At 45.9% G+C, this 27,831-nt stretch overlaps 1 protein-coding gene across 9 annotated transcripts in view; it reads right to left on the reverse strand.

The window, feature by feature from the left end:
- Nucleotides 1-27,831, reverse strand: part of RCAN2 (regulator of calcineurin 2) — a 254,821-nt gene that overhangs the window by 23,024 nt on the left and 203,966 nt on the right. The gene's annotated exons all lie outside the window — the stretch shown is intronic.

The following is a 27,831-nucleotide window of genomic DNA, read 5'->3' on the forward strand; positions in this document are numbered from 1 at the left end:
TGCTAAACATGCCTGAGGATTCAGTCACAGAATCCATGACCTGGCTCCAGGGATCTGTAGAATATAAGTGGGCGTGGTTTGAAGTGCATGAAAACCCTGAAAATGATGCAAAATATTTAGTAAGTTTCTGTGTACATGCATTTCTTCCTTGGGAGAGAGATCATAGTTGTCTTAAAGTTCTCAAAGAAGTCCATTATCTCCATAATGTTAGAGCTATCGAGTCAAGTATGCGGCAGATACGTTAGTGATTATCGATCTTGGGGCACTTTCCTTGCCTAAAGATATGGGAGTCCACACTCTCCAGCCCCTTCCGATCAGACAGTCCTCTGTGACTAGTTCTGGTCAATGAAATGTGTGCACAAGGAAGAAAAAAGCTCTTGAGAAAATGTTCAGTCTCTTTCCCCGATGATGGCACGTGTCCCAGATGGTACAGAGAAGTAAAAAGCAGGATTCTCCTTGGCCTGGGTCCCTGAGTGGCTGTGTGGAGTACATACCTTTCTCCCTCCCCTGACCCTGTCCTATAGATGACTTTGCCGTGACAAGGAGATAAATAAATGAATAAATGCCTCTATTGCATTAAACCACTGAGATTCGGGGATCATTTATTCCCGCAGCATAACCAAGCCTATCACAATACAAAGCAATCATTTAAAAAATTTGATTCAATGCAATTTTCAACTCAATTGAACAAATCTCTATTAAATGCTCACTTTGTACAATGCATGGTCTCTAGGAGGATACAGAGATGAGCATCATTTTGTTTCAACTCCCAACGATCTAACAATCTAATGCCAGAGGCAGACTTAGACACAAATAAGAGAATGCCCATATTATTGGGAGAAGACAGAGAGAACTAAAAAAAATTATATATTAATGCCATCTGTCTGGTTCTCTTAGCTTTGAAAGCATTCTAAGTAACAAAAACAGTGCCTGTTAAATTACTGAGTGTTCTTAACGGAGAAATTGCCACGAAGGAAATAACTTCTATTAGAATAAACTGCCCTGGCCAGTTTGGCTCAGTGGTTGAACATCAGCCTGCTAGGGGCATGTACCACAAAATAAATAAATAAACCCTGCTTCCTTTATTTCTATAGTAAAAGGTATTTTGTCATAAGAGTGAGTACACGTGGGAATGAAGATGCACAAAAGATTAATGCTATAAGATTCACTGAATTTTTATTTGAAAGGGACCTAAGGGATCGTTAATTCAACCTTTCCCTCCTCACCTCTATCATTTTACCAACCAGGACTCTGAGGTCTGAAGAGATCAGGACCCTGCCATGGTCACATGGCCAGTTAGTGATAGATCCACGGCCGGCCAGAGTCCTTGTGACCCTGAATACAGAGATGCTTTCAACTGCAGAAAAAATTACACTCCTAGGTTAAGCTTTAATGAGAACAAGAGTTGGATAGCAATAGGCTGACCCAAGGCTCATGTGCAACCACACCCACGAGGATCAACAATGTGATGTGGGTTTGCAACATCACTTCCTTCTCAGGTTGCCCCGGAAGAGGAACTCACAGGTCAGAGAAGAGCTTCTTGGGTCTCTGGATGAACTTGTCTCAGGCTCTCAAGTCCTGTTGTTGCCCATTGTTGAGATCCCCCAGGGGTGGCCCTCTGTAGCCCCCCAGTTTTGACGCCTGCGTCTGCACACGCTCTTTTGTGCCGTATCTAACAGTCCAGACTGCAAAGGACACTCAAGGCAAGTGTTTTTGTTTGTCTCATGACATGGATGGAGATTTGAGGGGTTCTTTCTGCCCTTTCCAGGCTCTGCTCTTATCCCCCTTTTTCTATCAGGAGCAAAACAAGGATCTTTCCATGTCTGATCCTTGGCAAGTTTTCCTCAACTCTCAGGCTTTGGGATCAGCCAACTCCCAGGCCTGGGGCCTGAACCCCACCCCCTCAAGGGGGCTCATTAAGGAATTCTTTCCCAATAACACTGTGCTTTTCTGAACAAAAATCCTGGTAAATATGATGCTTTCTCGTTCCTAACAATGACAATAGTCTCAACTGGTCAGATCACAGCTGGTGGTTTGATTAATGTGGGGAATTTTTAGGAATAGAAGGAATTAAGATATTAAAAACTCTTATTGCTACACATATAGAGAATCATCTGTTTTAGGACAAAATTCTTGGTCACCTCTGTGGCTCTATTTCTCCGTTTCCAGTTTGGGAGTCCCACCTCCCTATCCCCACCCCGGGCCTCAGCATGAACATTAAGGTTAAGATAAGACGGGGTGGCGGGGCGGGGGGAACGAACGGGTGCTCCTTTCATTTGGGTCCGACTGCTCTGCATTCTGTATCTCTGCTTAATGCTTCCCATCTCAGCGCTCAGAGCTGTTTGGCCTCAAGGGCCTGGATTAGGAGAAAGGGACCAAGGAGTCCTGGCCCTGGGCTCAGGGGAGGGTGACAGTCAATGGCCTACGTGCTGCCTGTTGGGGGGCCCTGGCAGATGTCACTAACAATTGCACTTTTCTCTCCCCTGCTCCTCAAGAGAGGGCTCCAGGCAGCTACCACGATCAAGCTGCAGTTGGCAAATGACAGAAGCCCCTTTGACATCCCTTGTCTGGGGCCTAAGCCCACAAATGTGCCACCGAGAACTCAGAGGCCAGGGTTTTCCCTGGGCATCTGGGTCCCACACTCTGCAATGATAATGATAATAGACAAATAGCATTTCCTTGGCGCATTCTCTCTGCACAGGTCTTTGGGGAATTTGTAAGGGCGGGCGGGGGTGGGGTGAGGTAGGGTTGGGAGAAGTGGGGGTGAAACCTGGCCAAGAATGAGGGACCTGCTGCCATCTCTGTTTTTCTTCTTTTTTCATTTAATGACATGACACACATTTCAGTGGCTTAGGCAGTATGACACCAGACCAAATTGCTTGGACGCAGATCTACTACAGTGACCCCACTGTAGGTAACCTTGGCCAGAGGTACCCTTGGGCAAAACAGTGAACAAAGCCAGCTGCAGGATCCTCCACCTGCCCTTCCAGCACACCTTCTGTGGTTTTCTTATTTTTTCCTTATTGATTTTTTTTTTTCAAGAGAGAGAGAAAGGGAGAGGGAGAGAGCGATAGAAACATGGATGAGAGAACAATGATTGGCCGCCTCCTGTATGTCCCCTACTGGGGATCAGGCCCACAGCCTGGGCATGTGCCCTGACCAGGAATCGAAACCGGTGACCTCTTGGTGCAGGGTCCACGCTCTACCACTGAGCCACACCGGCCGGGCTCTCGTGTGGTTTTAATGCTCAGGTTCACACCAGGCACACAGCAATATTTTGCTGACCACTGCCTGCTGGTTTTCTCCAGTCCGGTACCCCACAAACCTGATAAGTCCCTCATTTCCTCAAAAACTAGTTTTCTTTGTAGCCATTGGTTTAAATAAAGTTCAGCCACTGGTCCTGAAACTGGTCTCAGGGCCCTGCTGGACTAACATTACAGAGGATCCTAAAGAACTTTTAGGAATGAGGGTTTTATCTATCAATGTTTATTGCACTAGAAATTGAAGCAGAGACATTAAAAACGATTTATTTGTAAATCCACTGAAAGTAATCATAATAAACCCATTCTATGTTAAAATAGTCTCTTTATGAAAAATAACCTTGGCAAAACAAGAAAAAATTGAGTAAGAAGATTGGCATTGTTTTACATGTTTGCAAATTTCTGTAATTTCTAACTTAACAGAAGATGCCTGGAACCTCAGATCTGCTTCTGCGTATTCGATCAGTGAACACTGCCGTTCTGTCTGCAGGGCACGAAGAAAAGCTCCATTCCCCCAAATATGTGATTGGAAAAGGGAGGAGGATTTTAACAGCCTTGCAAATAATCGTGAATATTCTTCCCTGGTACATCATTAAAATTCAACAAGTGGAAGTTTTTAGAAGTGCATTGTAATGTTGAATCTGAAGCCACAATCAAATAACATCTTTTATTTAATTATATTAAAATCCATTTATCTATTTTTATAGTTAATGGACTTTTTAAAAACTGTGTATGTTCCTGCAAGAGTGTGCACTTGTCATTTGGAAAATACTGACTCCCCGAGTTATGCGGCTTTTCCAAATGTCAACACATTTCATTAAACAGTATCAAAAATGCCATTTGTTAACATTACCACCTATCTCATCCAATTATTTAGAGATGGCAAAGCTGTCAGGTTCGTGTTGGTGGAAACACATTTTCCAAAATTCTAGTGGTTGCTAGAAAGTTTATTCTCTTTATTGGCAACAAACACTGCTGTTTATTTGTCCTGAAGTAACATGCTCACTCATTCATTTTCGAGAAAATGGCTGCCAAATATCGAGGTCTGCAAACTGTAGTTGGTCTGTCAGTTGTTTTCCAAGTCAAACTGAGAAAAAGAAGGGCCCAGTTCAGCTTCAGACAGCTTAGCCTGTCCCCTCGGGTCAGCCCTGTGTCTTGGCATGTTCGGTGTAAACTCCCAGTGTGTTATTCAGGTTACTAAAAAGGTACAAGGGTAAAGAGTCAACAAAATTAATTTTTACTGTTCTATCAAGGGCATTCTTATGTCAAACTGGCATTTTGTTTCTCACTTTCCTTTTCCTTTTTTTTCCAAAACCATGAGCATGTGGCTGTGAAGAATACACGTCCCACCCGTACGGTTTGCCGCCCCTGCCCTGATTCACACCATAAAGACCCGCGTTCATGCACCGTGGGTGTGAATGCCAACATGGTTGGAAAGGCAGGCGTCTTAGTATTAGTATGATGGAGACAGCTGTGACCTCAAGGGCAATGGTCTGGGGCATTCCCAGCAGTCTGCTGACCACTCTCAATAGAATCTCAGAAAAAGTAAGGCTTTGTTTGGCTTGGGGTGAAGACAAGGGGGCCAGTGAGAATCCTAGGGGAGGAGAGAGAGAGTTCTAGGGCGTGTGATGAGGGCAAGGGAAAGCCGCGGAAGGCAAATAGGAGGAGGACGGTCTCCGCAAACGAGAGACCACGGGTGATCCTGCTCACAGCTGTCTGAACAGTGTGGAGGTGGAACACAGACTGTTATAGATTGATGAATGAATGCAGCCGGGAAAACAGAGAGAGAGAGTTTGGGAATGACCAAAAGGAACTGGAATGATAACTACATGGGAAACCAGGGTCAAGAGTCAGTTGTGAGGGGCGACACCTACTGGTTGAAGAAATGAAACTGCTGATGAAGGGCCTGGAAGAGACAGGAAATTGGGGAGGGGAGGGGAGTAGATGGTGGAGATGAGAAGGGGCTTCAGAAAGAGCTGCAGCCACTTCTCCCTGACAGAGGAGGTGACTAGTAAGGGCGGATGACTTTGGAAATGGAACAAGCAGAACTAAGATGGCTTTCCTTTGGTCTCGGGGAAGCGGAAGGTGAGGGAGACAGGGCTCGAGGAGCTTGAGGAACAGGCGGAACAGCCGCCATGGTCAGAAGTAAGGAGAGTCCACGTGGCTGAATCTGAAGACTGTGTTACAGATTGAACTATGTCCTCCCAACAGCTATGCTGAAGTCCCTAGTGCCTCAGAATATGACCTTATTTGTAAACAGGGTCATTGAACATGAAACTAGTTAAGAAGAGGTCAGTCTGACTGTTGTCCCTCTAAGAAGACACCATGTGAGGACAGAGAGGCATAAGGAGAATGTTACACGAAGAGGAGGGGCTGGAGTGATCACCTACCAGCCACGGAGTGCCAAAGGCTGCCGGCGACACCAGCTGGCGGAAGCTACGGAGAGACGAGAAACCGTGGCCTAGAGGTTTCAGAGGTGGCAGAGCCCTGCTGACACCTTGATTTTGGTCTTCCAGCCTCCAGAAGAGTGAGACAATACATTTCTGTCACTTTAAGCTCCTCAGTTCCTGAATAAAGGCAGGGATGCAGCCCTAGTGACCAGCTGAAGCTGGGAATGATACAGTTTGAGTAAAGCCAACCAATACAAGTAGGCCTTTTCTCCCCCCTCTAGGAGAGCAGTAATTAGAGAGCTGGGTCATTCTAGGGTGGAGTGTGCAAACAGGTGTGTGTACACGTGTGAGAGTGTGAAGGGGGGAACAAGAAGGAAGAATGTCCAATGTATTCTACTTGATTGGTTGATACACAACCCCCAAAGTATTGTACAGAATAGTAGAATATTAAAATATTACCTTCACCGTAACTCTAAACCAGGCAGGCTGCAGATAAATGATATTGTCTAATATGTTATCTCTCTGAACCCTCATTTTCCTGAACAGTCCTTCGAGGGGGCGTTGGAATTATTATCATCCTTGAGTAGCATGTGAAGCAACTGAAAGCCAGAGAAGGTAACGGCCTTCACGAAGCGATACCACTGACTGGTTAGCAAAACCAGAACGAGCAAGCTCAAGTGGGTTATACTACATAAATATCATTGATGATAAGCGAAAAAGTGAGAAGTATGAAAAGCACGAACATCAGCTTTGCCTGTCGACGGGAAGAACGGTGCTGTCGCCAGGGACTGCTGGAGAAGCCCGGCGACGCTTTTGTGTTCATTCCTAAGGGTGCTGCAGACCTTCGGGTATTTTTCAATTTTCTCTTACGATCCCTTTGGGTATAAATTATCTTAATAAGAAATTCAGCTTCTCTCAAAATCACAAGGCTCTCATCTGGGCGATAACACCTCCCAGAAACTGCCGAAGAATGGAGCGATTCACGGAGGTGTACCACCTCTCGATGGATACACGTGCAAATCCAAGTCGAAGGGTCACACCAGATTTTGGAGGCTGTGCAGGAGGGCCCGCTGTCTAAAGGATGCTGCTGTAAACCTTCCACGATGCGGATCCCGTATGTAAAAGGAGTAACCAGGCCAGCGTGGGGAGTGGGGGTTACATCTGGGCTTGAACCTGTCAGGATTTCATTGGCCAGGCAGACTTGTCTTAAATTATGCTTTGTTCCATTTGTGGTCTCGCGATTACCTACATTTAAAGAATCATCAGGAAAAGGAGGCTCTCAACCCTTTACTACCGATCAAAGGAGCGGGCAGGCTTCATGTCGCATAACTGCTCTGAGAAAAGACACTTCACTGGTCAAGGTACAAAGGCCTTCTCCCTTCTCCCTGAGTCCTTGTGCGAGACAGGGATCTCAAACTTGACCCCAAACTCATTCAGACCCGCTTTGTCCCGAAACCGTATGGCTTCACCACTCGATTCTCTGAACAGAACGCTTTCCACGGTCTGCGTTCCATTCTACTCCTTCATTCCCAGGGGTGGCCTTAGAGTTCTCCGAGGCCGGGTGACAGCTTCGCAAGGGTACAGCTTCACTTCTTCCGTTAAGGAAGCCTCCATTTATCCGATTCCACTGCGCCATCAGCTGTACATCGAGAACTGGAGAAGCAAAAATAAACAAATTCCCAAACCCAGAAAATGTACAGGGGCCACACACTGGAATGATCTTTTTTTTTTTTTTTTTTTTTAATCCTCACCCGAGGACATTTTTTTTGTTTTTTGTTCAGGTAGAGCGGGAGGGAGAGAGAGGAAGAGAGAGAGAGAGAGAAACATCGATGTGAAAGGGACACATCGAGTGGCTGCCACCAGCACGACCAACCAGGGCCGGGGACAAACTGCAACCGAGGTACGTGCCCTTAGCGGGAACCGAACCCGGGCCTCTCAGGACTGCAGGCCGATGCTCTAACCGCTGAGCCAAACCGGCCAGGGCTGGAATGATCTTTGAACAGGGGCACATCCAAGTATTGCGGAGCCTGACGCGTTGAGAACTTGGGAAGCCCTCCTAAGCGAAATATACAAAATTAGGCACAAAAGTGGGATTTTCTTTTATTTACTTATTTTTTTATTTATTTTTTTTTATCCTCACCCGAGGACATTTTTCCAATTTTTGTACAGATAGAGTGGGAGGGAGAGAGACAGAGAGAGAAACATCGATGTGAAAGGGACACATCGAGTGGCTGCCACCCACACGACCAACCAGGGCCGGGGACAAACTGCAACCGAAGTACGTGCCCTTAGCGGGAACCGAACCCGGGTCTCTCCGGACCGCAGGCCGACGCTCTAACCGCTGAGCCAAACCGGCCAGGGCGTTATTTACTTATTTTTTTGAGCACGTGAGCACAAGCCGGGCGCTGCCAGGGCGTTGGTAGAGGCCTGTGCAAGCGAGGGGCCCGAAAGCTGACACTTCATTCACTTGTTAGGAACTGTGAGTAAGAGACGGAGTCTATGGCGCCGTCACCACCGAATCTAGAGTCTGGGTTTTCAGAACAGCTGAAAATAAGCACAGTATCACTCGTACTGACGAGACTCTCATCTCTCGGTGTTCGAGTCACCAGAATGAGGGTCACGAAACTTGCATCTGCAAAGTTCCATCCCACGCGTCGTATTACAGATGGCGACGTCCCCGCCCCGCTGGAACCCACTTCGTAAATACCCAAGATGGAGAACCGAGCAGCAGAAATAAGTGGGGGGGGGGGGTGCTTGAAACCCGTCCCACAGGTGTTCAGTAAGGGGCAGTAGGGGCCAGGGGAGCAGATCAAGAGAGGAAACCGTGGGTGGCACTGTCTGCGTGCCTAGGACCCTCGCTGGGTCTCACTCTGTGCAGTGTGCTCACCCTTCGGATGAGCGAGACCCTCCCAGCACCTGAATCCAGGGCTTGTTCTGGTGGGTCACACGGGCTCCAGCCAGTGCCCAGTGCCCAGGGGCTATGGAATGGGGTTGTGCCATGCAAGATACCTGCATGCTTCCCGCCTGCTCCCAGGACACGTGTGCACTTGCATGCTTCTGAGGGGGTCTTTGAACACCTAGGGACCGTCAGGGAGGAGCACCCCACATATACTGGGGGTGAGAAGGGGTGGGCCGGGCAAACTTGGGAGCGCTGAGGGAGCAGTGATGGGCACAGGTCTCTGTGGTGTGCCACAGAATCGGACATGTCTGCCTGGTTCTCAGCACAAAGAAAGGCTCTGACGGTCCTTTCAGAGCTGCGTGTTGCAGTCCACAGGGTCAGCAGCTGCTCGGTCCAGGGCATTTCCTAAGGGCCAATGACAACTGCATCCTTCTCTGGGCCGTCAACTCCTCCCTCTGAGGTCAGTCTGCAGTCTGAACAGATCGGACACATGTTCCAACGGCGTGTGTGTAACTGGTGAAAGGTACTGCTCCTACTGCTTCCCCAGTCTCCTGAGACAAGGACTGCTTCCAGATTCACGGCAGTGCTGATGTCTCTGTCAGGTACAGGTGAAGGGGCAGTACCGCGCCGTGCCACCAGCACCAACTGCAGAACTCCTCCACCCAGTTCCGTCCTGGATCCCGGATCCGCACAATCTTGAGCAACTTCCCTACTTGACAGCTTGGTTTCCTTATCTCTAAAACGGGGATAAATGACAGTATCTACCTCGTAGGGGTGTCCTGAGCATTCCGTGAATTCGAATCTTTAAGTCTCTTGGAAAGTTGCTGCACACGGCAAGCGAGCGTGAGCTGTCACGAATCCCAGACTGGAAGGTGACTGCATTCGGCCCGCTGGCTCTCCCTGAGCAGATCCCCTGTGCCCAGACCCCGGCGAGCCTTCATCTATGCTTCCATCTGCTATACCGACATCCACACTCGTACCTGTATCCAGTCCTTAAAGACTGTCAAGACCAATTATAGGAATAGCCAGAGAAATATCTCACGGAAACTAAGTCTGCTTGTCCTAACATGATTTTATTAACATGCGTATCCACTTAAAATGTAGAGCCTAACTTAACCATCAAGACTTCTTTCTTGGCTGCAAAGCTTTAAAAGTGTCTTTTACAATATCAGCATGATACATAATTCTCAGGTGGAGACCCACGGGGCCATTGCCTCAGTCCTTCCCTGTGGGGCCCCTGCACCATCGGCAGGGGCTGGGGCTCAGGGAGAGAGGAGCAAAGGACAGCCACCAGCCACCAGCCACCAGCCACCAGCCACCAGCGAAAATCTCTGCCCGACTCCTTCACCTGTCCCAACACACCTCAGCTACCTTTTCACAAACCCATCTCCACGAACTCCAGTCTCCACATTCAGCTGAACATTTCCTTTGGGTACCCAACAGGTGCCTTAAACTTAACAGCTTAAAAAAGACAGATTGTCCGCTGGGGACTCTGACTCTGCTGCCTCTCTCTCTCCCAGCGAATGGCCCCCAATTGCTCACGCCAGGAGCTGAATGCCATCCTGATCTTTTCCCGCTCCCTCGCCCTACATCCCTCCGGTCAGCAAGCCCCATGTCTCTCCGCCTGGCACCATCTGCCCCTCACCCCGCCACCAATCCTGCGGCGCCGGCACTGCACTGGGTCTCAGCGTCAGTCTGGCCACCCTCGAATCAACCTGCTGTAAGAGAAGCCTGCTAGAAGAGAAAACCCGAACCGTATTTCTCCTCTATAAAATCCTTCAGTGCTTCACAAAGCCTTGGAACACAGGTTGGCTTAGCATGAAAGACCCTTTATAAAATGCCCATCACCTCCCCAACTTCATATTCCCCCTTTTCCCTCCCTGTCCCCTGTCCCCAGCCAGACCTGCACTGACAGGTTCCCCAAGGCAGGCTGTTCTGCACCTCTAAGCTTTCTCCCACTTGCTCTCTCTTCTGCCAGTGACACCCTTTGCCTTCAGATAACTTATTTTTTTCCCAGTTTTATCAAGATATAATTGACTTATACAATATAGCATTGTATAAGTTTAAGGTGCTTGCACAAGTACTGCATAAATGTATATATTGAATAATGACGACCGCAATCCAGTTTGTTACTATCCATCAACTCACATAGTGACAACTATTTCTTCTTGTGATGAGAACTTTAAGATCTCCTCTCTTCACCATGTTCAGATATACACCCCATATTGTTCACTATAGTCATCTGCTGTGTATGGCATCCCTATCTGATAGCTTCTAATTGTCTCTCAAGTCCCAGCTTAGATCTATCCGAGCACTCCCCTCGAATTCCCACGAGGTTCAGACACCTTCCTCTGGGCTCCCACAGCAGAGCTTTCTAGTCCGAGAGGGTAACAGCTCCCTCATGAACTAGACTGTACGAACGTCAAGGGCGAGAATGGCTCGTTTTCTTTGTCCCGTGTCCTCTGCTCATGTGCTCGCCACTGACGCCAACTGTGCACCATGCAGGCTGGCTGCATGGAGGAGGCTCACTGGGTTACGAAACGAACAGGGCAGTGTGGACGGAACATGCCTCCCCACACTACCTTTCGGTAAACTTTTTTCTTCTCTTTAAGGCGACTCCTCAATAAAATCAACAAATATGTACTGAACACACAGATGAAGACTCTCTATACTAGAATAGGAAGCCAAAAATCAAGTTAAGCACATTTCTTCCAGGAGTCTTTCTTGACCCCTCCCCCTACATACCCTTCCTCCATCTAGGTTCAATCTCTACTTCCTTTAATTTTTTAAAAACACCCTGAATCACCTTTTAGTATAATATGTCATCAGAGTGTGTGTGTGTGTGTGTGTGCGCGCGCGCGTGCACACTGGGTGTCAAGAAAGATTTCAGGGAAGAAATGGTCAATGAAGAAGGATGGGAGGTTGGCGTGTGGGAAGGGGTTGTGGTGGGAGTCTTTGGAAGAAGGTTTTGTCCCAGGCAGGACAGCAGCATTATCAAAGGATGTATATATCCTATTAATCTGAGGTCACTTCTGAAAAACAAAAGGTATTTGGGGGCACCGAGGAAGAAGAGGACAAAAATAATCGCTGGGCCTAACCTTCCCTAGGATTGGACACTCACTTTGCTACTAAATACTCAGGGAATTGAGGGAAACATAAAACAAATGAGATCTGAGGTTTTATTATCTTAAGGGCCTTATGTGTTTCTTACACCATTTATTTTCCTAGCAATACGTTCCACTGAGTACACTTCATTTCAATTCCAAATGTCAGGTCATGGGCCCACTCAGCAGAGCAAGCTCCAATGTAGGAAGTTCTTTCTTTCCGGGACGCAACCAGGGTAGCAGCTGAAAGAGGCAGAACACGTTCTGCTGCAAACAAGCATTGTTCTACCTTCTTGGGATTGAAGGGAAGCCTCTGTTTTAATATCACGTTGTCAAAAATTGATGAGGACGTATTTAGTATGCTTAATGTTAAACTAAAGGGCTACATCCTAAATAGGTTCCATATCGCATCCTCTGAAGACAGGCCATTGAAGACGTGATACAGTCATGTTGTCATTTAGCATAAGATCAAAGCAAGCTTTCCAAACGCAGCATGCTGTCTTCAATTTATTTTCCCCTCGGCATTGAAATGGTTATTTGCATGCTTTTGAGACACAGATAGGAGCGACTTGGGGGACTCACTCTGGAAGGAGCGTCCACAGTTTGTTCTGCGCCCAGGGACTTCCTCACTGTTCCTGCCGCTCCTCTCATGCACCTTTTTTTATTTTGTTTAGATTCTGTTCTCTCTGTTCTCTATGTAATGACATAAAAGGAACACACGCTAATGATAAAAACATAATATGGAATCTCTTGTGTTCAAATTCCTTGAGAGTGGAAACTAAGCTGATTGTTTCAACCCATCACAGATTTGGGAGCAAGACACCCCAGCGAAGGTGTTGACAATAGTGCAGCGGAAGCCAAATGGGGGTGGGCAGCAGGGTGGAGGGGTCCAATGGGGTCCAAAGGGGGGACATCTGTAATACTTTTGACAATAAAGATTAAAAAAAAAAGGTGTCTTTCCAAACTGAAACAGGACAGTCACCACACAACCGTGTGGACCAACTCCACAGCTGCAGCCAACACTGAGCATAAGTCAGGATTGTGATTGTGCTCAGTGGTTAAAGTTTCACTTGGGCATTTATGAGACAGCAAATAGGTGCTGCAGGTATGACGAAGAAGGGCTAAGGGCCGAATGCTTTTGCTGTGTCCTTCCCAAAGCCCCTCCCACAGGATAACACTTTTCATTCTCACAGTAATCTTACGAGGCAGATAAAGAGGTGGGGTAAAGGGATTCAGTGATCTGCCTAATATGGCCAGCCAGTCAGTGACAGGATGCAGATTTCATCCCAGAGTCTGGTACCCGGAGTTACAGTCTTAACCTCCAGGCTAGCCCATCGGTGGCAGGGAGAAGTGGGGTTGGTATGGTTTTACCCCTTTGGTTGCATCTCACCCAATGAGATGGACACATCTTTTGTCTTCAGCCAATTTAGCTCATGCATGTCTCATGGACCAGCAGCAGTGTTAAGAATTCCTGTCCAGCCCTGGCTGGTTTGGCTCAGTGGTTAAAGCGTTGGCCCACAGACCAGAGAAGTGCAGACAGTCCTGGGTTCGGTTCCCGCTAAGGGCACATACCTCAGTTGCAGTTTGTTCCTGGCCCTGGTTGGGGTTGTGTGGGTGGCAACCAGTCAATGTGTGTCTCTCTCACATCAATGTTTCTCTCTCTCCTGCTCTATCTGAAGATAAATGCAAAAAAAAAAAAAAAAAAAAGTGTCCTCGGGTGACAATAAAAAAAAAAAAGAATTTCTGTCGAATCCTAGGAAAGATGGTTGGGACCAGAAAGGAAGCTTCGTCTGTCAAAAGGACAAGAGCTTCACATAGAAAGTTCAGACTAGAAACATCTGAAAATTGTATCATAGTGATAAAACCATGTTTGTCCCACAATACTGTGTGTGTGTGCACGTGTGTGCGTGTTTGACATGTGAAAATTCAGGATTGTTGAACAAAACCCTGACTTAGGGCCAGAGCCACTGCCAGCCAAGAAGGGTGATGTGCCTGAGAATTTCCTCTCTGTGTGATAGACAGCTTGGGGAGAAGCAGGCAAGCTGAGTGAAGCCAGTAACTCCATATAATTAGGATAACTGCACAATGCGTTGAGCTCAGGACTTTGATTATGTGACCCCAGGATGTCCTGGGCACGCTGTACATGTACTCACCAGTTGGTTGGTCCCTGGACCCCTGTTTCTGAAACTGTGGTCCTCAGCCCACTAGAAAGATGTGAGGGCCTCCGATGGGTTGGTCCTGTCTGAACATGGGAACCTTCTCTGCAGGTCTTAGCAGCAAATCATGCACCTACCATAGACTCTCTCCCTACTAAGGTCTACTTATTTGTAATGAGAGAGCTACAGAATCCATTTTTAGGGGTTGCTAAAAGCCATAAATGAGTTTATCAAAGGATTCTAGTTTGGTATTTAACTAAAAAAATCTAGCTGCTGCACAACTCTTGGTCCTACTGCACCCGACACACACAGTCAGAATTCCTGAACCTCTCCCGACAATATTCATCACTACCACTTACAGACCTTCCGAAGTGCAGACGCTGTTCTAAGTGCTGTCCGTCCTGACAGTGCAACCTGTGGAACACAGACCACCAGCAGCAGCCCTGGGGGCTTGCCAAGGAGCCATCACCCCGAGTCCTGAGCCCTGAGACCTTCTGATTCAGAATCTGCATTTCAACAAGAGCCCCAGATGAGCGGTGTCCCTTTTAAATTTGGGAAGCACCAGGTTAGAAGATGTGGGTCGGACCCTCTGAGACTAAGAGCTTCCTGACTTAGTGAATAAACCGATTTATGTAACTGTCCATCAGGAATTCCAGTACCGTCCTCCGGTGTAGGCGGTTCTTCAGTTTGGCATTCATTCACAAATTTATAGAGCTGCACTTAGCAATTACTCACGATTGTTTCATTCTTACAATCGCTACATCGTTTTTACTTTGAGTATTATTCTGTCCTGTGCAAGTGTTTGTTTTCACTGGGTTCTTTTCCCACTCTAAAGAGGGAACTCATCGGGTAGGTGGGACACTGAGTTGGAGGTTCCCATAAAGAAGTGAAGAAAAACCCGAACAGATTTTCAAGTGGCACAAGCTTTGGCCTGAGCCGATGGGTGATGAATCCCGATCTGCCTGTGTGCACACCCAGGACAATTTATTTCTGCTGTGTGTAGCTTTATCAGTCCATCTAAGACCAAGAAGTATAAACATCCGAGCGACACCGTTCTTAGCACTGCAACATGGGCGTGAGCCTCAGATCTGCTGACCTCATTCCATTTTAGTTACTTTCCCCCAAATTCCCAGTTACCGAGTTTTCTCTCCAGCACCTTGCCCAAGGCCTCATCACTAGTCAGAGGCGAAACTGCACTAAAACTTGGGACTTGAATGTACAGACACACGAAACCCACAGAAATTCCAGCAACATTTAATATCAAGACTCTTGACCTTGTGAATAATACAGGGCTTTGAATAATCCAAAGATGTTCTGAGGTGTAGCCCTGGACATCAGGTCTACCCTAAGAAAACAGGTCTGTCATGATAAATTCATTTTTAGAGAGCCTCAAATATAAATTTCACTCCAATTTTCCACTTCATAAAGTCAAGGCCAAAAGAGGTTAAGTGATTTGTTAAAGATTAAGGATAAGCAGCAGTAATACCAGGCACCGAATTCAGAGCCATTTGGAAGGTTCTGGTTATGAACCACGCTGTTACTTGAAAGGATTATTGTTGCTCTCTTTAGAAATCAACATGGTCATGGTAGACCAATGGAAAAACACACACAAATATAAGGAACAATTGGACGCCATCCATCAAAGATAATCGCATTACCATTTTATTAAATAAAAGCATTACGTGTATCGATTTTACTTAAATTTATCAGAAAAAAATTTAAAGAAAAAGCAAGAAGTCGTTGAGTTTCAGAAAAAGTCTTCTTCAAAACAGGAGATATTATTTTCCTAAAGGAGGTTTTTAAAGTTTTAAATAAAAAGTCTTAAGAAAAATAGATTTATGTTTCAGGTATAAAATCTAAGGGGTCATGAAAATCAGAAGATAATGCTGAATAGCTATATAAAAATTTAAAAACCTCTATTAATTAATTTGAAAAAGAACCTAAGCCTACTTAACAAACATCATAGAAAAGGAAAATTTGTAAAATATGTAAAAGTAGCCAAAGCACTTAAAGAAAAAAATATAGCATAGAAAAGGAACTGCCACCGGTATGCACAAGAAGCATAAAAGAGACGGACCACTGTTGGTAACATTACTAATTCTCTTCATTCTTCAATTTCTTCTTCTGTGAGGGCTTGAATTTATTGTTTTGGAAAACACTATTTCTTTCACCTCATCAACAGCACAAAGTCCTTGTTTCATTATAGACTCACGCCTGTCACATCTTTTCCTTCTAGAATTTGTAAGTGCCGTTTTATTTTTACTGAAGACAAGAGACAAGCCTTTACGTCATTAGTAACACCACCCAGTTGTGTTTCCAGGTTCCTCGCTATGTGATGTGCATGATCATATCGAATGTCTTCTTTCGGTCATTCACCACAGAACCCTCTGAATAGCTGGTCCACTTTCAACCGGCCTCCCGTACAGAACAAGATTTCTTTTCATCTCGATCCTGGGCTATTTCCACCGTTCTACATCTCTCTCCCTTTCTTGGAGAAGGATTTTCTGTTACATAGGGAAACATCTCTGAGTGGTTCCCCTCCCCCTCAAAGGGCTAACCGGTAGACATTCCAAGCCATTTCCTTGTTGAATGTGTACGCATGTTGCCATCACATTAGACTGATGGTCCCAAAAAAGGAGCCGACAGATCCCATGGCAGCAATGGGGGGTGAGGTGGCCCCATTGCAGGACCTTGCTTCCTTTGGAACAGCCATTGGATGAGAGCGGTGCCCCCAGAAGCGGCATGGCCAGGGCGAGGTGAGTCCCCACTCCCCTTGGCTGAGGTCCACTCTCACCGCCATGCTTCGGAGATGGGAGAACGTCTCTCAGGTGCACCAGGAGGACTGGAAGGACTCAGAATTCCTGGGTGGGGTGTCCTGACAGGCTGCAGGACCCTGGGACTAGCCACCCAGGGTGACTGGACTCTAGGGCGATGCCAGAGCCTGCTGTGGGCAAAGCTGCCTGGAGTCATTTGGGCCTCAGTTTCCCTCAGGCTCAGGTCTGCTTCCCCTGCAGCCTCAGCAGCCCTCGGCCTGATCCGGTACTTCACTGAATGATTGCCGAGAGGATGAATAGGACCAGCGCCAGGCTGAGTGTGGAGGTCTCTGCCGCTGGTGGCTGCGCTATGGAACCTGAGCCCTCTCCCCTGGTCAGCCAGGGTGACCCTCGGAGCTGAGAACAGGGGCCATCCCTGCGGCCACTCCGCCCGTGGGATCCCATCTGCCTGCTGTCTTCCAGAGGGGCTCTGACCCACTCAGGGCGCTTCCCCTACCCGATTCCACGGATCACTTCTTCTTCTATTTGCTCCGCTATCTCAGAGAGATTTTGGTAGAGAGAGAAGTCTCTCCATGGAGCCAGACGTGCCCCAGCAACTTCTCATCAAGACTGTATTCTGTTGAACCTCATGAAACTGCATTTTATGGAGGTGGAAACCCTTCAAGCCTTAGCGATTTCATGTGGCTCCATCTAACAGGAAGTCCAGAGGGCGCTGGATACGCCAGATAAACCAAGAGATACCTTCCTAACTCCCTTTAAAGAAGTAACACGAGCCACCAACTTTTAAAACAGTGTCTGTTTTAGTCAGTCATTTCTCAATTCCAAGGAGGGACTTTATAATTTAGTTCCAAGAATGTCAGACATCGTACTGGGAATTTCCTCCTGTCGTTTCGTTGACTCCGACAGCACTGCTGTGACGCAGGCATCTACCTGGTTTGTGGCGGTGACAGCACAGGGAACGGCTGAGCCAGACACACGTGCACTACGGGGACACCACGGGATGGTGGCTGAGTGAGCCGGGGACCTTCGGGAGCTGAGACAAGGCAGCCGTCTCTGTGGGTGTCCAGGCCCGTGGCGGCACATGTCTCCTGTGAGCAAACCTGTCTCTGAGAGGCGACTGCCCACCATCGGGGGTAGCTTGTGCCTGTCCATGAAGAAACGCCCTCTGACTTTCCACAGCAGCGCTGCTGAGAAACAGCCCGAGTGGGCTTTCCACTCTTCCCTTCAGCGGAGGTGAGAGTAACTAGATGGATCCCACGGACAGTTGGGCTCTGAGTGCATCCGAGGAGGAAGACTCCAAGGAGAAGGAGAGGTATTTCACGACAGGAGAAGGAGAGGCATTTCACGACAGGAGAAGGAGAGGTATTTCACGACAGGAGAAGGAGAGGTATTTCACGACAGGAGAAGGAGAGGTATTTCACGACAGGAGAAGGAGAGGTATTTCACGACAGGAGAAGGAGAGGTATTTCACGACAGGAGAAGGAGAGGTATTTCACGACAGGAGAAGGAGAGGTATTTCACGGCAGGAGAAGGAGAGGTATTTCACGACAGGCAGCACAGGGCTCAGTCTGGACTTGGAAGGAGAGTGGCCGCTCTCTGTGCCGAGAGGGTGAATAAGAGAATGTTGATCACAGCACTATATATAAAGAAGTAACGTGTTCCCAGAAAACTCAGGATGGCGTCAACGTTGATCGGGAAGGTTTCAGGAGCATGTGTCAGATGCTCTGGAGGGAAGACACGGACTCTGAGCTGTAAGAATGCCGGGTCTTTGCTGAGCTGAGTGTACCTCTCTGGGATCTGGACTGTTAAGGCCATTGGGTTCCCTCTGCCTTGTACCATGCTCACCAAGTGAGCCTTCGGTTACGGATTCCTGCGGAGGAGTTCCCCCAGGCTCTCCGAGGTCTCCAGGGCACCATGGAGGGAGGGATGGGCTCCTGAATCAGACTGAGCATCTCTCATCAGAAATGTATACTGATGGGCTGGGTGTGCTGGGCTCCCTCTTCAGTGGCTCCCAGTGATCCTCACATCCTGTGCGATCCCCCCACCCTGGAGTGTAGGCTGGACCAGAATATGGCCCAAGTCATGGGATGTCGCTTCTGAAATTTGTTTTCCAAAAACGGTGACTTGCATCTTATTCCCTCTGGCTCTTGTCACTGGCGTGCCCTGATGAAGCGAGCTGCCCCTCCTGAGCTGTCTCTGGAGAGCCCAGCAGGACGAGGAACTCCAGCCAACAACCAGAGAGAAACTGAGACCTCAGTCCAATAAACTGCAAGGAACTGAATCCTGGCACAACTACTCAGTGAGCTTAGAAACACTTCCATGGTCAAAACTTCAAAGGAGACTGTGGCCCCAGCCAACACTGAAATTGCAGCCTTGTGCAAGTCCCTGACCCAGAAAACCCGGTTAATCCATGCCTGGATTCCTGCCTCTTACACAGTGTGAGGTAGGTTCAAGGGGGTAATTTGCTACTGTGTTTGTCAGGATTCTTCAGAGAAACAGAACCGAGAGAGAGAGAGAGAGAGAGAGAGAGAGAGAGAATATATATATATATATATATATATATATATATATATAATGTGTCTTTATATATGGACAGAGAGAGAGAGAGAGATATTTATTTTAAAGAACTGGCTCATGTGATTATGGAGGCTTGGTGAAGCTAACATCTGCCAGGTAGACCAGCAGGCTGGAGATCCAGGGAGGACCTGTAGTTGAGCCCCAAGGCTGTCAGCTGGCAGGATCCCTTCTTGGTCAGGGAAGGCACTCTGTTCTAGTAAGGTTTTCAGTGGGTTGGATGAGGCCCATCCTCATTTACAGAGGTAATTTGCTTTATGCAAAGTCCACCAATTTCAATAGGAATATCATTCAAAAAACACCTTTATAGACATATCCATAATATCTTTGACTACATATTTGGGGAGCGTGGCCCAGTCAAGTCAAAAAATTTACCATCACAGCTACCCTGTCGTAGAACACAAATACACTGCAGGTACTAGGGCCAGTACGTACTCCCACTGAGCTTCCCTTCCTGTGTCTCCATAACAACAAACGGAAAAGTCACTGTAAAAATTAGCTGATTGACTCGGTGAAGCACTTGACACCTGGTAGGCAAATGTTGGCTTCTGTCTTTTGGTCCGGCTCCCTTTCGCCCTTCTTTGGAAGTGGTGGTGGGGATACCTTGGGTAATGTTCATGATTATTCTGGGAAGTGGAAAGAAACACATGTCATGGCGAATTAACACACTGGGACTGTTTTGCATACTACCCTCTTTGAGGTTTTATTATTTCCTCATCCCTGAGAAATGGTGAATGCCGTATATCCATCTAGTGAGAAGAGCAAAGTTGTACCAAGGCAACGCAGGCTTAAACGCTTTTTAGGTATAAGCTTCATATCCTTGAAACTGTAATAGATATCATCCCTTTTAATAGGCAAAACTAGTTGTGGGGACAGTAAGGATCTCGCCAAAAACCACTCAGCTAGTGACAGTACATCTGGGGTTTCAACACCAATGTTCGTCTTGGGCCCTTTTCACTGCAGCATAACTTTTTCAAGTCCTTACAAAGTGCTGTCCATTGTTATCCAAAATAGCTGATAGCTGATCAGATGGACATAGCAAAATATTAACATCTTAACGATCACTGAAAAGCTTCAAAATGAAGTTAATGCAGGTATACTGGTATGCGGTCTCTCACCTTCGACCTGTCCTTCACCTCCCGCCTGGTGAAACTATCATATCCTCCTTTGACTATGTTGTTGGTGGTGGTTTTTTTGTTAATCCTCACCCGAGGATACTTTTACATTCATTTTCAGACAGGGGGGGGGGAGAGATAGAGATAGAGAGAGAGAGAGAGAGAGAGAGAGAGAGAGAGAAACATCAACACGAGAGAGATACATCAATTGGCTGCCACTTGCAGTACCCCAACTCGGGTGGGGACGAACTGCAACCCAGACATGTGCCCCTGTCCGGCATCCAACCTGGGACTTCCCCAGGCCGATGCTCTAACCGCTGAGCCAAACCTGCCAGGGCTAACTCTATTTTTTAAATAAGAGTCTCTTTGTTTTGGTTTTTCCCCCAGCCTAATTGAGATATAATTGACATATATCATTATATAAGTTTATGGTGTCCAACATAATGATTTGGTTTAGGTATATATTACAAAATGGTGACCACAGGAGGGTTACTAAACAATACATCCAGCACCTTCCTTTGTTTTTTTTCTTTTTTTATCCTCACCCGAGGACATTTTTCCATTTTTTTTTGTTCAGATAGAGTGAGAGGAGAGAGAGGAAGAGAGAGAGAGAGAGAATAAAAAGTCAACACGAAAGGGACACATTGAGTGGCTGCCTCCTGCATGCATGACCCAACCAGGGCTGGGGACAAATTGCAACGAGGTACATGCCCTTAGCAGGAACTGAACCTGGGTCTCTCTGGACCGCAGGTAGACACGAACTGCTGAGCTGAACCAGCCAGAGCTGTTCCTTTTTTTTTTGTGGTAAGAATTTTTAACATCTGCCCTCTTACTACTTTCAAATATATAATACAATATTGTTAACCATAGTCCCGACGCTGTACCTTATATCCCTAGAACTTATTCATCATATTAGTGAAAGTTTGTACCTTTTGACAACATCCTCCCATTCCACACCCAACCCCTGCCCCCGGCAACCACCAATCTGTTCTTTGTTTCACTTAAAATAATGCCCTCAACATCCATCATGTTGTCATAAGTGGCAGGATTTATTTCCTTTTTATGGCTGAATAATATTCCATTCTGTATAAATATTACATTTTCTTTATCCATTTATCTGTGGATGAACACTTAGGCTGTCTCCATGTCTTGTCTTAGCTGTTGTAAATAATGCTGCAGTGAACATGGGGGTGTGTATATCTCTTTGAGATAAGTGATTCTATTTCCTTCAGATACATTCCCAGAAGTGGAACTGCTGGATTATATGGTAGTGTTATTTTTTTATTTTTTAAGGCGCCTCCATAATCTGTTCCACAATGGCTGCACTAATTTATATCCCAACCTCTCTGAAGAAGCTACAGTATTAGCCCCTTGAAATAAGGAACTGAGACTTATTCCTAAGTAAGGTGGTAGGTTTATAAGGGTTTATTTTATAATGCTTCACAATTTACATATATATTATATAAATATTATATAATAACTTTCACAAAACAGAAAACAATTGGAAAAAGGTACAAGATGTTAAAATATTTTTCTATTATAAAACTTACTCTTTATAATTTTTGATATATTTTTATTTTTCTATAAATATGTACTGTTTTTATTATTAGTAAAACATAAATGTTATTAAAGGTAGAACAAGACTTTTTGAATTAAAATAATATTTTCAGCCTGTATCACTCCTAGAAAGAATTTAGTTCCATTAGTTTATTCCAGATTCAGTAGATTATTTTCTAAGAGCATAATTTTTTTTTTGTACTGAGTTTGGCTTTTATAACTTTCAAATTGAGGTTTGCTTTCTTTGTTATACTAAGATACTACGAATGATGACTATGTTCACCTAATGTACGACCCCCTGGGTAAGCATCTTTCACTGTAACATTTTTTATTTGAGTTTAAGGGTACTCAATGTTTTAAAATGTTCTAGAATATTTTACCTTCCCAGCTTTACACCTTTGCAGGCCTTGGCTAAGTTTTTCTCAAGGAATGGCAATCAGAGCTGTGTCGCTATTATTTCGGGACTCAGTGTTCCAAATGTCGGACGTGGGTAGCTAGCTCATGTGACGCTGGCTTTCCCAGTGCCCTTCAAGATGGCACCAATATTCTACGGTCCTCTTGGCTACTGGAGCACTTGGGCCAACAGACGTGCAATTGCACAAATTTATGTCTTCTTTCACTAAAGAGGAAGGCACGGAATTCAGAATTTCTCTGCTCTCGCTGTTTCATCCACAAAAACACGTCTGATGTACTACTTACTAGCGATGATGATGATGATGACAATGCTCACAGCAGGGTTTGGGGCTTCAGGGTTTATACATTGCACTTACTTATTTTATATCCCTTTTAGAGATTATATTGTTAATGTTCCCAAGCCTCCTAATACGTAGGGGAAACATCATTATTATGACTTAAGGAACTTAAGTAATTTTCCTTTGTTGAAGTTAATCTCTTCATTCTGGTTAGAATAACTGAAAGTTTTACCACATTTCTTTGATTACATTTAAAAAAATCTGTGCAGGAGTTTAAAAATGCATGGATAATATACATACACAGATATAAATGGGATCATAACTATCTCACAAACGTTAAGGTATTTTGTCCTTATATAGTGCGGAAAAGATGTTAGTCAACATAGACTAGCGGAATGGCGTGTCCACCTCTGGCATGGACATTTCCTCGGCATGGATTGTGTCTGTCGTGCTAATCACGATCATCTCCTCTTCAGAGAGCTGAAAGAATGTGGAAAAAAGAAATCATGATTTGTGTGTTTCTTTTGTGAACAAGCCTGCCCACTGCATTCGGCTCTTAGGGCAGAGTGAAGGGCTGGATGCCTGAAACGTTGATCATGACGATGATGATGAGCGTTTTGGCTGAATGCGACGGAGCTCAGAGGTTTCCTGTGGATCTCACAGCGAGCAAACATGGACCATGATTATTTTATCATCTCCTTTTCCAGCAGCACTTTATCTGCCTTCCTGTTGGTGATTTAAAGATTATCACAGAGCTTAGCTCAGACAAGAAGGTGTTCAATCTGCAAACGCTGATAAACACAAAGTATTCATTAAACTTCTGTTTTGTGTAATGTGGGTTGTACTTGTCAAGGAATGTACTAACGAGGGTCTTTCTTGGAATCCCATTACTCTATTTGGTAGCTAAATGCGGGTCGGCTGTTTCCTTAACGGTGGAAACAGAAAACAAAGTGGTCAGATTCTTAGCCTTTGAGGTCAAAAGCTGAGGTCCAGCTGCTAATATAAAATATTTAGAAAAATATTTGCAGAGTCAGTTCCCATCAAAGAAGATAAAATTTCTCTAGATTAGAGAGAGACAGTTGGAGAGAGAGCTATATAGTTATATGCTGGTATGTGTCTGAGTTGGGGACCTACATCCTGCCTCAATCTTGGTCAAAACCCTCAAGGGGTGGAATTCTGAGATTCTCAAGTGAGATTAGAGATCTCAGAACAGACAGCCCCTGTGGAAGAGGGGTGTCCAGAAAGCAGCAAGGCCCCAGGACCCCCTCCCACAGCCTAGTTTTTACAGGAACAGTAGACAGGACATGGTTGTGTGGCATGTTCAGGCAGAGAGGACCCAAGACAGCCCAGTGGATTTCCCACAGTTCTAGAGTCATGGAGAAGCTTCACATACTTTTTTGTGTTCATCCAGGAGGAGTGCAGATGTAGGCAAGGAGGGCAGGAAACCCAAGAACTTACTTTGCTGTCAGGACAAGAAGAATGGAGATAAACCTCATAGACTTTTAACAGGAGCAGATGGAAACATGGGCACCTCATGCCAGGACAGATGGATTTAAACGGCTGGGGGCCAGCAGGCTGAGGACACACTAGTAGATGTTTGATTGGCTAAATTTCCAAAAGGCCACCCTCACTCCCAGTAACCATCTCAACACTTTGACGATGTGTCAGGGTTTTTAATTCAACATCAGTTTAGAGGTGGTCTGAACTGATGGAGAAAACCCTGTAGCAACTACCAGGAAAACCAGAAGTGGCTAAGATTATGTTTTTACAAGCCACAGTCAGACTTTCATGGTAGATATTATTTTGGCTATCAAAAATACAGGACATTATTGCCTCTGATTCCTGAGTCTATGGCCCATGAGTCTGCACCTTCTATGTCCCTCTAGAGCTCATGATGAGAATGCAGTCAGAATGCAAGACGTGGGTGAGTTTGCCAAGACTGGCCTTGGCTCCACCCCTTTCTCCCAAACACAGCCACCAGTGGGCACACATAATCACTGTTTTTCTTTTCCATACTTGACACAAAAATTCATGAATGTTTTTTGTTAGCTTGGTACATAAGCACCACCTACTTTGTAATTCTCGAGAAAGAAAAGCTATCCGAGGCCAGTGATGACAAGCTCATGGGATGACCTCAGAATGAGACCCTCACTGTGCTCCACAGCTGCGCTGACACAGGCTCTTCCCCACCTTAGCTCTCGGAGCCTGGCCGGTTCCTCGTGCTCCATCCGTGCAAATGGTACAGTAGAGTAATAAAATCAGATGAGAAAGTTTCCTAAAATAGGGAAGATGTCCCACAGATGTAACAGCGGTGGGGGAGCATCCACTATGAGGTCATTGCCATTTCAGTGAGCAGGTTTCTTTTCCCAAATAAAATGTGTGGAAGAGAAAAAATATACAGGGTCAAGGTTTGATGTGTAGACTTCTACTAGATATCTTAATATACCATACAAGATTTCCTAAGTGTCAGACCAGAGCTTGTAACCTCTGCCTTCGGTCACGGATGTCGGCAGGGCCGTGGAAGGGCATATTTGGCCACGATATATGTTTGAGGAGAGCCCAGCCACCCGGAGCACCAACCGTGCCCAGGAGCACACGAGGTGTTGCCACAGCTAGGGGCTCTGTGCCCGGGATTTAAGTGTTCCCCCATCAAACAGGCATCCACGAGACAGGTTAACCTAGCTCAGCTAAAACAAAGAATGTGCCTACATTTTAATCTTGCCCCAATCAAACTGTCCCTGTCTGCGATCTACGAGCTACAGGCAGTCTTTCCCACAGAATGCTGCTTCGGGGAGCGCTTGGAACACGGAAGGCCGTTTGTGTTTGAAGGGAGCCGTCCCCCACTCTCATGAATCGTTTCAACTGCAGTCACACTTTTCCAAAGCTCAAGCATGGGAGTGGAAATTGCACTGAACACTCTCTGGACTGCATGGAATCATCCCTCTGGCTGTGCATCAGCTACGACTTATTCCATCTTGACAGAGACCTTGCTTCCCAGAGTTAGTGCTGCATCCTTTTGTGGACAGAAGTTGGTTGAAAGCCAAAGAAACAGCAAGTGGCAGCCACCAAAGACATCTGGGTCGACCTCCCCTGAAACCTGGTGTGAGTTCCATTAAGCTCCTGAGCAGAAACTGTCAGTGCTGTTGGACCCTTTGTGGACACGGGACACAGTTGCAGGATGGGAATACGAGGCTTTGCCTGGAAAGGCGAGGAAGGAAACAGCTTTGTTCTTTAAAAAAATGATTAAGAAGGGTGGTTGGTGGAAAAAGAAAGATAAATAAAACTGTCCGGTTCAACTGATGTGCTGGTCCCGTCTTTCATTGTTTCGTTTGGAGAATGTGTTTACTTTCTATTTTTATATTGGTTCTATCCCAAATGGGCTCAGATTTCCACATGGTCATTTACTGGTTAATTTCTCTATTATGAAGAAAAATGATCTGAGTAATACACCATGCTTGGTGTAAATTATTCCCCTATAGGAGATGGAAATGGCTTTCTCTACAGGTAGATGACTATAGAATTTAATATCCAAACTGGAACAGTTTTTTTTTATCCTCACCTGAGGACATTTTTCCATTTTTTTGTTCAGATACAGTGGGAGGGAGAGAGAGGAAGAGAGAGAGAGAAACATAGACGTGAAAGGGACACATCGAGTGGCTGCCACCCGCATGACCCAACCAGGGCCGGGGACAAACTGCAACCGAGGTACGTGCCCTTAGCGGGAACCGAACCCGGGTCTCTCGGGACCACAGGCTGATGTTCTAACCGCTGAGCCAAACTGGCCAGATTTGAGTATGAAACGAAAGGATGATAATTATGCCAGGAGGACTAGTATCCACAGGATCAAACTGAGCAAACTGAGATGTGCGGTCACCCTACCCACGGACCACGAACAACAGTTAAAAAATGATTTTCTCCAAAGTAGACAGTAATCTTGGTGCCCAGAAATGCTCATTTACTTCATTTTCTAAAAAGTAGCTTTTTATTTTGTTTCAGATTTTCTTGTCTCTGAAGAAGGAACAGTCCCTGTACCCTTTCTCTCCACCTATGTTTAAAAATGTATGCCTGAAAGAGACAGATGGTGCAGTGTTAAAAAGAGGTTTGTATACCTCCAAAATGTGTACGTCAAAATCCTAACGCCTAAGGGGATGGTGCGTACAGGTGGGGCTTTGGGGAGGTGATTAGGTCACGAGGGTGAAGCTCTCATGAATGGGATTAGTGCCCTTATCAAAGAGACCCCGGCAAGCTCTCGCCGCTTCTGCCCCGGAGGACACGGCACACAGATGGCTCTCTATGAACCGGGATGCTCTCACCAGACACCGAATCTGTGGGTGCCTAGACCTTGGACTTCTCAGGCTCCGGAGCTGTGAGAAATAAACGTGTGTTGGTTAAGCCCCCCAGTCTGTGATATTTTGGTTATAGCAGTCCAAATAGATTAAGACAGGCAGGCTGTTGTGTCTATGGGGAAGGGAAGTGTTCTGGAGGGTTATATTTAATCGACTAATCTATTTCTCTCTTCCTGTGTAGCCACTCCCCCATCCTTCCATCCCACAGTATGAATAAAGAATTTATAAAGAGGACTGAATTCTCTGAGACAAAGTGCCCGAAGTAGCTGCAGCACTTAGGTGAGGTTCAAAGAAAGTGGCTCTCTGAAGAGATGACTTAGCTCATCAGGAGATCTATTAGGGAGATCTCTTAACTTAGAAGTCACAATGGAATTTCCCTGATTGTAATACAAAAATGACCTCATAACCTTCAGACCACCTCTTATGCATTTCCATCCATTAATTTTTCTTTGCACAAAGGATGTCACTCACCTAAGTCATTCATGACAAAAGGACATGCATCTTAGTCCCAAAGGACACCAGAGACAGGAATCTTTTTTGGAGCATTTTAGCATAATTTCAAGATTTATAGAAAAGTTTAAAGGATAGAAGAATACAAAGAATCCCCATGTATCCTTTACCCAGGTTCCCCAAGTGTTAACATTTTATCACCTTTGCTTTATCGTTTAATCCCCACATCCTGAGTGCACGCACGCGCGCACACACCCACACTGAATCACTTGAGAAAAGTTGCAGATAAGATGTGCTTTTACTTTTAAAAGCATTGTGTATACCTAATAAAACACAGGACATTGTCTTACATAACCACTGTGCAGTTTTCACAATCAGGAAATTAACATCCACATAGTACTCGACAAGTCGCTTCCAGTTTTTGCCGACAGTTCCGCTGGTGTCCTTTGTAACAACAAAAGACAAACCCCACATCATGTGTTGACTGCAGTTATCATGTTTCTTTAGTCTCTTT

The sequence above is a fragment of the Molossus molossus genome, unplaced genomic scaffold, assembly GCF_014108415.1.
Source record: "Molossus molossus isolate mMolMol1 unplaced genomic scaffold, mMolMol1.p scaffold_m16_p_8, whole genome shotgun sequence".
NCBI lineage: Eukaryota > Metazoa > Chordata > Mammalia > Chiroptera > Molossidae > Molossus > Molossus molossus.